Source organism: Protopterus annectens, chromosome 16.part0 (assembly GCF_019279795.1).
Source record: "Protopterus annectens isolate FY-2018-M chromosome 16.part0, PAN1.0, whole genome shotgun sequence".
NCBI classification, from domain to species: Eukaryota; Metazoa; Chordata; order Ceratodontiformes; family Protopteridae; genus Protopterus; species Protopterus annectens.
In genome coordinates this window covers 619,548,858-619,561,545 of record NC_056750.1, presented here as the reverse complement: position 1 = coordinate 619,561,545, position 12,688 = coordinate 619,548,858, and the positions used below count along the sequence as shown (strand labels likewise).

Here is a 12,688-nt window from a genome sequence, read left to right as displayed (position 1 = left end):
ATGGAAAACAGTGCATTGTTGTATGTGGGTTTGCTTATAAATACAAGACTGCCATTTGCATTGTTTAACATTTTTCCAAATTGTAACATTCTAGCAGTTACTGGAACTGATTGACTAATTGTGGGTAAAGTTTAAAAATTTAGAATTATTATCCATCGAATTAATCAACTGCAAGCCACAGTGGTACAGTGGTAGCGTTGTTGCCTCACAGCAAGAGGTTCTCCTGTTCGATTCTCGGCTGGAGTGCCTTCTGTGTGGAGTCTGCATGTCCTCCCCACGGTCGAGTGGCCTCCAAAAGACATGCGTGAATGGGCGTGCCTTCACTGAAGGTTGGGCATCGGACTAGCAACTCGGCACCATAAAAATCTACTGCCAATCATTAGCGGACCGGAGTTCCACTGTGGTGACCCCTAACCGGGAAAAGCCGAAAAGACAAACAACAAGATCCATCCAATTAATCAACTGCTGTAATGTTTGAGTATTACCCTTACAAATCATAAAAATATCACCCAAAAATCTAAAATAAATATGACATCTCTTAAGTATTTCATCAATGAGTAAATAATTTACTTGCCATCATCATAATACTAGGTCACCAAAAATGGGGGAGTAAGCTGCCCCCATTGCTACTCCTGTCTTTTGGGGAAGATATTCTCTGTAAAACAATAACATTATTTTTCAGGATTATTCCCCTCAAACAATAAATGGTTCGGACATCACTATTAATTAATCTGTCAAAACAAGAAATACCCTCCATAAACCACTTCATACCTTCTTCATGCATGATGAGGAGAACAGATTTTTAAAATCCATGGTCACTAGCAATGCATTGTGTAGAAAAGAAACATCTTTCATCAGAGTTCCAAGAAACTTTTTAAAGTATGTTTTACATATAATCTTGACGAGTGGATGGGAGATCGTAGGTTTACCCCTGGGATCTCTTCTGTGTCCCTACTAGACAGAGGCACAGTAAACTAACCTTAAAAGGGCAATCTTCTGTGACCTACTATACAGAGGCACTGTCAACTAATCTAAAAGGGTGGCGAAAGCCAAACACACTCTGGCTAGGCTTATAAATGCCCTAGGGCAGATAGCCTAGTATCAACCTATGAACCTATGAACCTACATGTTACATTGTAGAAACATCTCTTCAACAGTCCATCAAAATATTTAGCTAATGGCTCCATCTTGGAACTTGTTGCAGAGACAATAGGTCTCAAAGGTGGAACTCTAAGGTCAGAATGCACCTTTGGAATAACAAAAGCTGGCACTCTTGGGTGCAACACTTTAAGATAACGTTATATTTCAGGTGATAGTCTCTCATGAATCAACAAGTCTTTCAGCAATATGCTTATTTTTTGTAGGGTGGTAATGGATTCTTAGACACTACTTCCTATTGATTGTCATCATTCAGTATAGTAATCATCTTACCTATGTAGTCAAGACTGTCCATAATAACTACACCATTCACTTTGCCAGACGTCATTAGTCTGATAGACTTAGCAGCCCTTAATTTTTTCTTAACTATATTCCCCTTAATGGTCATATCGTAAAACCCATTGTCTGATTTTTTCATCATCACAAAGTATTTCAAATAAATTGAAAGCTGGATGCAGTGGAGAATAAAAGTACTAGTTCATTTAAATTTCTTTATTAGGAAAGTTTGTCTCATTATTGTTTGAATATAACAAGAAATTTCAGTTTCTTTGTGAAAAGTTTCAGTTCAACCAAAGTCTCCGCTAAGTCAGGCCTCAAAGCCAGATCAAATTCAACTTCCTCATGAAAAAGTTTCAAGCCTACCAAGGTGTGCACATACTTGGCCCTTGAAGCTGGAACAAAGAAAAATCCTTTTACATATAATCTATGATGAATGTCTTTAAATATCCATTGAAAATGTTAAAGTCATACATCTCCATTGCTGAAAAAGTACCTGTGTTAATCAATGTTGCCAGCATTTCGTTCCTCGACTGTGACCATTAATGTTGTTCTGTGGGTATCACTGTTTTTGCACCACACCCTGTGGGCATCTTCTCATTTTCTACTTTTCGGCCACAGTCTGGGTTACCTCTGATGACATTCCTCTCTCAGCACAGTGGTAACTGATAATTCAAAGGATCATTGTTTTGTTGTTCACCTTCATCATTGTCGACACTACCTAAAACATCTCCTCACCTATTTCTAGTGGTTTGTGTTAACTTTACTCTGGACTGGATGAATCATATTCATCCCTTATCAACTTTGTACACAATGCAATTAACATTAAAAGGAATGTAAGGGCAGATGAATAATAAAGACAGTGGACCTTAAAGTGAGAATCTTAACATAAAGTAGAGTGCTGCAGAAATATACAAAGGGAGGCCATGGATGTGAAAATTTACATTATTATGGAAGCCTAGAATATCTGAACTTGTACAGCATCTCACATATACTCTTAAGAGGATATCTTATTCAGGTATATAGGGCATTTAGAGACAACTACCTGGGAATGTTTGGGGTTATCAAAATAGTACAGAATCATCAGAAAAACTATGTAGAAGATTCTATAGGAATGAGAAGTGTACTAATTAGTTCTCTCAGAGAATAGCAACCAAATGATATTAAAGCATGCACTAGTTTAGATATTTTGAAGAACAGCCTGGAAACTTATTAGGGGAATAACTGTTTTGGAATATTGTAAGGCTAGAAGGGCATTATTGCCTGTGCCTGAAATATTTGTATGTTTGTATGTCCATACAGTCACCCCTTGATGCCAAAACAAAGGAAAATCCTTTTCCAAATAATCTGCTATATATTGATGTCATTTTAAAAGGTTAAACTTCCAGCCAAATACTGTATTCCAAAAGGAAATATCAGAATGCATGATAACAGCTCAAAAATCCATCTTTAGTGTGACAAAAGTAAAGATAAATGACAGAGTAAGAAAAATCATTTCACTGTAGTAGACGGGACTGCATCCAATATTTTGTGTTACCTTGATTACTAGGAGTGATTAAATGCTAAACAACATAACCAGTTACAGAAACAAAAGTAGCACACACAACAGCATATTAAATGATTACAATAATAATTTGGAACTGCGGTGGTGGTGCTGCGGTAGCGTTGTCACCTCACAGTAAGACGTTGTCCTGTTCGATTCTCAGCTAGAGCATCTTCTGTGTGGAGACATGCGTGAATGGGCGTACCTTCGTTGAAGGTTGTGCGTCAGGGCCGGCAACTCGGCACGTAAAAATCTACTGCCAATCATTAGTGGACTGGAGTTCCGCTGTGGCGACCCCTAACCAGGAAAAACCGAAAGACACAACAACAACAAATGATTACAATAATTTATCTGAAGGCATAAGAAGGCTGAAAAATTAACATGTCAAACTGCACATAGATCTAAACATAGCACACACAGTTCAGCTGATCAGAGTAATGCTTTCACAAAAGAAGAGATAGCTACATTACATAAAATGGATATAAAATACATGAAAGAGCCTACAACTTGGTTTTGTCTGAATTTATACCCCCAAAGTCAAACAGGCAATCAGAAATAAGCATATTTGTAGTTATAAGGGCAGCAAATACAAAGAAAGAGTGAAAGAAATGCAGAGAGAGAGAGAGAGAGAAATTAAATGATATAATCAGTGAACCTGGTGGGAAAAATGCTGTAATAATCTACATTTGGAATCAGGCTACTGCCAACGTGAACTATAGTCAGACAGCAGGAACACCGTCAACTCTTCTACAGATATAGAATTCATAAGCTACAAGACACTGATATATCTTGTGTAAACTCTCCATCAGAGATATTCCAAAATTTAATACTGAAGGAATTTCAAGGTACAAAGAATACAAAAAAACTAACAAAGTGGCGAGATAATTACTTATGGAAGAATACAAAAAGAGCAGAATTATTTACTAATGATAGTTGTAATAAATCTAACAAAAATGGCCTAACCTTAAACTAAGAAGAGTGCACTTGAGTTCTATTCATTTATATTGTCAGGCAAGGGAATTTCACCTGCACTTACTAATATAAATGCCATTTATGAAATCTCAAGTCAAATAAAAGCATTAGAACACTTGGGTCTATATCACATAGTCGAAGTTACGTAACTTCGAACACCTAATGGTCGAACTATTATGTTCAAAATAACATAACTTCGACTACCTAAAAAAAAACAAAAAAACACAACGGACAACAAAATACCCCCCCAATATACCAACTCTAAGATCGCACCACATTGAAGGGACTGGAAACCTCTGCCTATGGAAGATTTGCCTATGGAAGATTTCCATTCACACGCTCGAACTTTTACAAATTCGAACATATGGTCTCGACCATATGTGGTTCGAACTTGTAAAAGTTTGATGACGTGATAGGAACCCAGAACAGTTAAATCAGGAGATAAGCTTAGAAACAGTAAGGTAATAATTTGACGTACCATACGAGATAGTGCTAGGAATATATGCCAGTTCAGAAGACCTTGGGGCAATCCTGAGTCAAAGGTAGGGTGACTAGTGAACGGTAACACTCCTTTCTAGCACATCTTGTAAGGGGAGAGAGGAAAACACTTTTGACTCCATATATCAAAAAACGTACAGTCACTGTAAAGTAGGGAGAGAGTGAGCATGCAGTCACAAAGACCTTGACCTTGATGGAGATACAGATGGAGAGAAAGAAAAGGATGCAGAACTAAAGCAGGTGGAAGAATTCTGTACAATGCATGTCATAAGAAAAACAAATATGACAGCAATGATGAGATTATAAAGTGTTGAGATATGTAGAATAGTATCTACTTACTAAAGGGAAAAACATCATAATTCCCAAAATACTATCTAAAAGGAGTACCAAACTAGATTATCACTGGTTAGCAAGAATATTTAATTTCTAAACATGAGTGACAGGAGAGAGGGACTTTTAAAGTACTGTTTAATTTGTCAGAATAACATCCAACAGAATTGGCGTGTCCCCATCCAGATGTATGACTTACCAAAGTCAGCATAGATGAACAAGAATATAAACCGAGGGCATCCTAGGGCAGGACTGTTCCTTAGTTATTAGAGACGAGTATTTACAACCCCCATTTGTGGACCTTTTAGATCAATATCAGCCAATTTGATAAGCTGAGTCTTCAGGAAGAGTTTTGCACTTTTTGGAATACCTACCAGTATAAAATCTGACAACAGTCCTCCTTCTAACAACTCAGAATTCAAACAGCTCTGTGACACACACAAGTAATAATACACCAAAGACTGACACCATTATGGAAACTGGCACATGGCATGACAAAGAAATGTATTGAAAGTGTATGGCAAATCATACAGATGTCAAGTGTGATAGGAATGCCATGGAGACAGCAGTTAAACCTCATACTGAGAAGGTGCACAAGTTCCACAGACCTGGCTAACTACAACGGCTTTTATACATACATTTCAAAGTGAAATTCAGGATGTCTTTTAGCTAAATGATGCACATAAATACACAATGAAGAGGAAAACATATTCAAGGAGACATGCCAGAAAAGGCAGACTGTTCTAATAAGACATAGGAGGCAACATGCTCTGTTATGTAACTCAAAGTCACATTTTTTTGAGGATCCAAGGATGTGCCCAGTGGTGTCCTCTTCCTAAACCCCACATAACTCATTAATTTCTCCTTCAGATCAACAATCTTCTGGCCAGGGTAAGAGCTAGTTATTCAGGAGTGGGCCAGTCTGAAAGTCCTGCAGACTCAAAAGCCAGAACCATATTCTGCAAGACATTAAGGGCCACATTATTAGTAAAGGAAGGCATGTGTTATAAAGATATTATATGTATTTAAAAGAATCTCTGATAACTTTTCCAGTATGGACATTTCACTTAGATCTGTAAGTGACAGTTAACACAGCGATGTTTGCCTAAATGGAAACAATTTTGATTGATTCTATTAAAGATCACTGCTCAGCAGATGGCAAAGAACTATTAAGAAGAAAGGTAGAAATTATTCTGAATGTGACAGACCATTACCTAAAAGATGACAAAGAGGTATTCAACCTTATTTAATGATATAGGGTGATATTTCACCCTTTGGTCTGTCTACAGTGGGTATACACTGAATGTCAAGTAACACAGTCCTGTGCAATTCACCATACTCCTGTAAATATGGATTATGGCTGGCTGTGCATTTGAGTACATGGAAGGGTCCAAGTACACAGCAGGTTTGCACATTACCACAGCTAGTAGTGTCAGATCTACATCAGAAGATCAACTTTTCAGAGAGTCGAAGTTTATATGGTCGAGTTCATATGATCGACTTTCTGAAAAGTTAAATGAGACAAACCAATGAAAATCTACATTTTTGCAGGGGGTGAAAGCCCTCCTGTACCCCCACACCCCTTTCATATTATATACACTAACTCTGAGATCATAAATTTCCCAAACCTCACTATACCATATTCTCCATACAAAACCTTTGACTGAACCATATCAAGTCTGACTTTCTGAAATGTCCATGTTCTGAAAGTGACCTGCAGAGTTTATGTACAGATCACAAACATGTAAAATGTGGACTGAGGGCTGAAGGAGTTTCCTAAGATAACAAGAATATGAGCACAGACTAACTGGAAGAAAAAGTAAACAAGCAACCGATGCCCCAACAAAGTTAATATATTAAGTATGAAAAAAGTCACAACAGTGTTGCAAAATGTAGCTAGGGATGTAAATATATAAAAGACTAAGTACCATGTCCACAAGCACAGTTGTACAATCACACTCATTCACCATCCCAACACAGTGACAACTGCATTTGTCAGCCAATGTAATTCTAACAAGTAGTAGGCCCCTTTAACAAGGTATTATGCAACTCAGCACTGCTATGCATGCATGCATGCATGGGCAAAGTGCCTGATATATTTATGAACTGAACCCACTCATACCTGTATTGTGCAGGAAGTGCTATCTCCAAAAACTGGGACATATAGTAAATACAGAGATACCTATGCAATGTTCTTTAAGGTTAAGGTTGGAATTAATGGGTTGTAAGATATTCCAAAAACAAAAAATATTGTCACAAACTATATCAACAATCCAAACCTGTGGCTGAAGAAATGCAATATATGATAAAAACAAGCTTTTATTGTCGGTAAGCACTTTTGTAGTGCTTCACACACCACTTCCTCAGACCTTTAGATAAAATATGAACTTGCAAGCCCATCCTATATAGGAAGGTAACTCAATTAACTCAAATTACTTAATTGGCATCTTGCAATGCTATCTAATTATGCTCATTACATTTAAAACATCCACTACTTACTGACTTTGATACTACTTACATATATATTAACTGCTAGTTCATACTAAACCAATGAGTTAATTCATAAAAATACATGATATATATTAAATTGAATAGTGTACATATAAATACTAGCCAAAAGCCTTGAATAATCATTAAAATTTATACAGAAAAATAACCATAAAACAATTTATTATACTATTTGGCCAAAGGTCTGTTTCTAAGTATTGGTTTTAGGGGAATTCTCTCATTAAGGCCACAGCCTCTATCAGCCCTTAGCCTGATAATCCAGTGTGTCTCTGATGTTTCTATATTATTAGTGGTGTCACCCCCCCCCTCTCATTTTCCTCTATCTTTTCTATTGCTTGGAACCGAAATGCATGTCCTGAGTCTGCATTCTTAACATGCTTGGCTAAAGCATTTGTAAGGTTCTGATTTCTAATTTGTAGAAGATGTTCACGTATCCTAAATCTGAGTTCCCTGTTAGTTTTACCTACATAAAAATTCGAGCAGATGTCACATACAGCTATGTACACAACATTTTTAGTGTGGCAAGTAGCCTGTACGTTAAATGTAAATATTCTGCCAGTATCAGGATGCGAAAAAGTGTTGCTAGTGTCTATAAATTTACATTGGTTGCATTTTCTGCATAGTGTAGTTCCTTTTATTGATGTTGCTTCTCCTTCCTTTTCTACCTTACCGTCTCTATGATAGCATAGGTGTCTTTTTAGAGATTTCTTATTCTTAAAGGAGAAGCTAGGGTCTTCACCTACTATCTCCTTTATCTTAGCATCATGCGTTAGAATGGGCCAATGTTTCTTAATTATTCCTGTCACAATGGACATGTTACTGGAATATTGTGTGGGAACTCTTAGTACCTTTCTTTTTCCTTGTCGACTAATTACATCATCTTCCACCCTTCTTGCAAAATATGGTTTACTGACGGTGTCCCTTAATTTGGCGCCTTCTCCTACCAAAACATCACATTCTTTTGCATAAGTGCCATCTCCAAAAACTGGGACATGTTATATAGTAAATACAGAGATACCTATGCACTATGTGACTATATATTACAAATATAATTTACCTTTCTAGCAGTTACATGCACACTATATGCTTTTCTTCACAGTTTGCACAGCATGCAAACATACAATGTTATCTGCAGAAAAAAACACCCAAACCAATACACCCCATTACACATAACAAATCTCCTTGAATAGTTGGCAAAGTGCAAAGGGAGACCAAAAATACATCCTTCAAATGTTTTCACACACACACATATATAAACACACAACCCTAGGTACTGCAGACGTAGAATGTCTAAAAATAAAAGTCAGTGGAAATGGGAATTGGCACTTGATCTGCTCTACTACCCACAGATACATATTCTTTATTTAAAATCTGAAATGTGATAGTCATCAGGGGTATGGTCTTGAGTCACTGCTGCTAAACAGATTAAGGTATGAAAAAGGCATGCAAGCACAAATCACCAAACAATTCCAGAACTTGAAGTTAATATGTGCTGCTACCCTGGGTAAGGGTCTACGCCAACCATACCCAAAAATAGGCTTTGCAGAAAACACCTCATCAAGCATAGTCTTTCGCAGTCTTTGACTTTGCAATCCAGACTCCCTTCTCACAACTCCCGTTTCAGTGCCTTGTAGTGCTCCCTTTCCCATAGTAACTGTACTTTGCTCTACACAGACACACAGACACACACACTCTGATTTCTAGTAAAGGTTGATAATATTCTCTAACACTACAGCCATCAGTCTTAACTCTAGGTAGTACTGCCACCACCCCAGTTTATCTGACTGGGGCCCTCCCCTCCCAGTTATTGTTTCACTCTTGTTAATAAGGCAAATATTAAGAACACAACCCAAGTGATAATGTGCAGCAGATCATTCTGGACAATTAGAGGTGAATAAGAGCTGCTTGTCACTATTTACCTACAAATACTATCTTAACAATTAATAAATACATAAATAGATGACAAGTCACAAACTTTTTAAAAGTGAAAAAATTAAAATTATTTTTCTTGAGAAGTAACAAGTTAAGTAGTACAGTTAGCAGTTAAACACCCACAGAGATATGAACATGCTCAAGAAAACAACATAATCCTTCTGAACAAATAGACTGCAAAACAGGAAACATATTTTAACAATATGCCCATAAGAGCTGCCACAGTTGTTTGGGATTTAGGAACTTGCGGACAGTGACCTAACTTTTGGTCAACATGTGTTTATTATTATAAGAAAGTCCTTCTACATTGCACAGCTTATAAACCAAAGGATTGTGTCTAGATCTAGAGATGTCATTGTCCACTTTACTCAACCCTCATTAGGCCAGTCATTGAATATAATGCCCCCTTTGGCATATATCTACAAGTTCAACAACAACTAACTAGTTCAACAACATCCCCAAACCTGCAGTCAGTCCCAAGTCTGCCTTCCAATTCCAACCCATCCCTACCAATGATGTCAAACAATTACTATCCAAACTTAAACCTACTACCCTAGCAGCTGAATGTATCCCAACAGAATACCTCCAGTTGGCTGCTAATGAACTTGCCTACCCAATCTCTATTCTACTTAACAGATTTATATCAGAAAACACCATCCCACCAATCTGGAAAACCTCCTACATTATCCCTTTACATAAAGGTGGAACATCCACTGACATCACCAATTTCTCTCTATCGCCATTCTGTCCGCACTAGCAAAAAATCTTTTAAAATGTGTACATTACCAGCTTATGCCATACCTACTTAATAACCAACTTCTCTCCCCTACCCAGCATGGATTCCGCCCTTACCACAGTACAACCACAGCCCTTTTTTTCCTTTACAAACCTCATTAACCAAAATGGGCACCTAGGTAAACTAACATCTGCCATATTCTTGGACCTGTCAAAAGCCTTTGATATGGTCAACCATCCTAAATTACTCCACTCTCTTACTAATCTTGGCCTTAGTGATCACAACTAGCCTGGTTCCAAAACTATCTACATGGCAGACAACAAGCAGTTTGATGGGACAACAACCTATCCTCACTGCTGCCTATTACCACAGGAGTACCACAAGGGTCCATTCTGAGATCCCTTCTATTCTCCATCTTCATTAATGATCTCCACAGCATCTGCCAAGATGCAACTATTATACAATATGCTGAAGACTCAACATTAGTCTGCTCAGCCAACGACCCACAGAAACTCCTCTCCATTACCCAAAAAGCCTTCCAAATTACAGAAACCTGGTTTCTTAACAAAAACCTATTACTTAAGCCAAAAAAGACCAAACTGTTGCTATTTAAACCAAACAAATCCACTTCAATGCCCAACGCATTCAATATTGTGTCCAGAGATGGAACTATCATCTCTCCAGACACTCATATCAAACTGCTAGGAGTGACCATTGACAACAACCTCACGTTTGATCTATATATAAATCAAACTATTAAAAAAATTCACAAAAAATGGGCAGTCTTTATAAAACAAACCAGTTCTAACGCAACCTGCTAGAATATCCATAGCTCAAACCCACCTCCTCTCTACACTATTCTACTCTGCTCCAATCTTCATCAACCTACCCAAAACTGAAATGGCCAAGCTTAACATCTGCTACAATCAAATTGTCAAATTTGCTACTGGTGCCCACCACTGTTATTCACTAAATCAACTTAATTGGCATGAATTCCCAAATCTCCTCTCATTCCATCAGCTTTCTTTTGTCCATAAACTCCTGCTACTTCCTGAAAAAAATAAGAACACAAAATGTCGAGAAAAAACACCTTTATGACAACAATAGCAAAGCTTTTGGGTTACTACCCTTCTTCAATACTAATACAAAAATTCAAAAACCCAATCGGAATTAAATAGGAGTCCACATAGTCACATGACATGCAGCCCAAAATTCATATGACCAACATACAATATACTAATGTCAAAGTAAAAATAAAATCTGTGCATATGAAATTCTATACAAATAAAACATATTAAAATACATAATAATATAAAACCAAAACATTGTGCATATATAACCAAATGCTAAATAGACAAATGCACAAAAATCTAGCAACATAACCTGGTTTGTTGCAATTTAACAAGAACCGGTTTGAGCGTAATTCAGACCTGGTGGATGGTCAGCTGCTAACCTTAGTATCCATTCGTACTCTTTAATCTCCAACAAATTATTAACATCTCCACCTCTCAAAGATGTAAAGGAAATATCTATGACCCTAAACTTAAAGCTGTGATTAGAGCCATATACACTAATGTGCTTATATAAGGCATTCTTTTCATTTGTTCTCCTGATTTCCGATTTATGTTCAATTATACATTCTTTTAACTTTCTGGTTGTCTTCCCCACATAAAAGGAGGTACATGCAACACAGGTTGCTAAATAAATCACGTTATTGCTGAGACAAGTAGCTGAAAGATTAAACTTATACTTAAACTTGCTGACAACCGTTCATACATCCCTCCAAGAACCGGCAACAATTACCTTGTCTAATCCTCTAATTGAGGCCACGCCCTCTCCAACTACACTGAAGACAGCTGATGTAAGTGCCGATATGCGTGTTAATGATGATGGCAAATGGAACGAAAATGATAATGGACATTCTAATAGCGCTAAGAAAACTCACCAACTAACTCTGAATCTTTTGCAGAAGCGCTTCCAGTTGGACCAACCTGAGAAGACACAAGAGTGAACTGTACAGAAAAGTCGATCTTTAACAAGGCAAACCATGCCCTCAACTAAGCGTAAAAATGATAGCCCTTTAGGGCAAGGGAAAATAAGCCGAAGATAATTAAAGGTACTTTAAATTTGTCTAGCTTCATTTTAGAAGCTTCCCATTATTCTTTGCTCCAAAAGGGGCTTAGTTTTATTCCTATGACTAGCGATGACTTAGTTGCTGCTTTGGCTGACCTTAAACAATTTGTTAGGAATGTAAATTTAAAAGTTTTATTTAATGATTCTGCTTTGGTTCAATTAGTCTGTAAAAGGCATAGTACATTTATACCTGTCAGTATTCCTGTTCTTACTGCTTATCATGACTTGTGTGAAATGGAACTGAGACGTCTATATTCTGACTCTACAAATTTAAAACGCTATAATTTAACGTATGATGAATTTATGGCATTGAAAGCCTTACAGGCTGATAGCAGTTATTAAGCAAGCTGATAAAGGGGGTGTAGTGGTACTTATGGAGTGTGATAAATATTTTTCATCTATGAATACCATTCTTGTTGATGGGTGCGCGTTTAAACGTATCACATCTGTTGATCTTAAAAGATGCATTAGCTCAGTGAATATGATAATTTATGATCTACAAATCAATGATGACATTGGTTTGGATCTTTTTCACTGTACCCTGTCCGGTCATCCTACAACTATACGGCCTACCAAAAATACATAAGTCTTTATGTGATCCA

General features: G+C 37.2%; 2 protein-coding genes across 13 annotated transcripts in view; one reads left to right on the top strand and one right to left on the bottom strand.

The window, feature by feature from the left end:
• The window catches only part of CIZ1 (CDKN1A interacting zinc finger protein 1), a 2,016,138-nt gene that overhangs the window by 241,172 nt on the left and 1,762,278 nt on the right, over nt 1–12,688 (top strand). The window lies entirely within an intron of this gene.
• Nucleotides 1–12,688, bottom strand: part of DNM1 (dynamin 1) — a 1,092,771-nt gene that overhangs the window by 484,689 nt on the left and 595,394 nt on the right. The window lies entirely within an intron of this gene.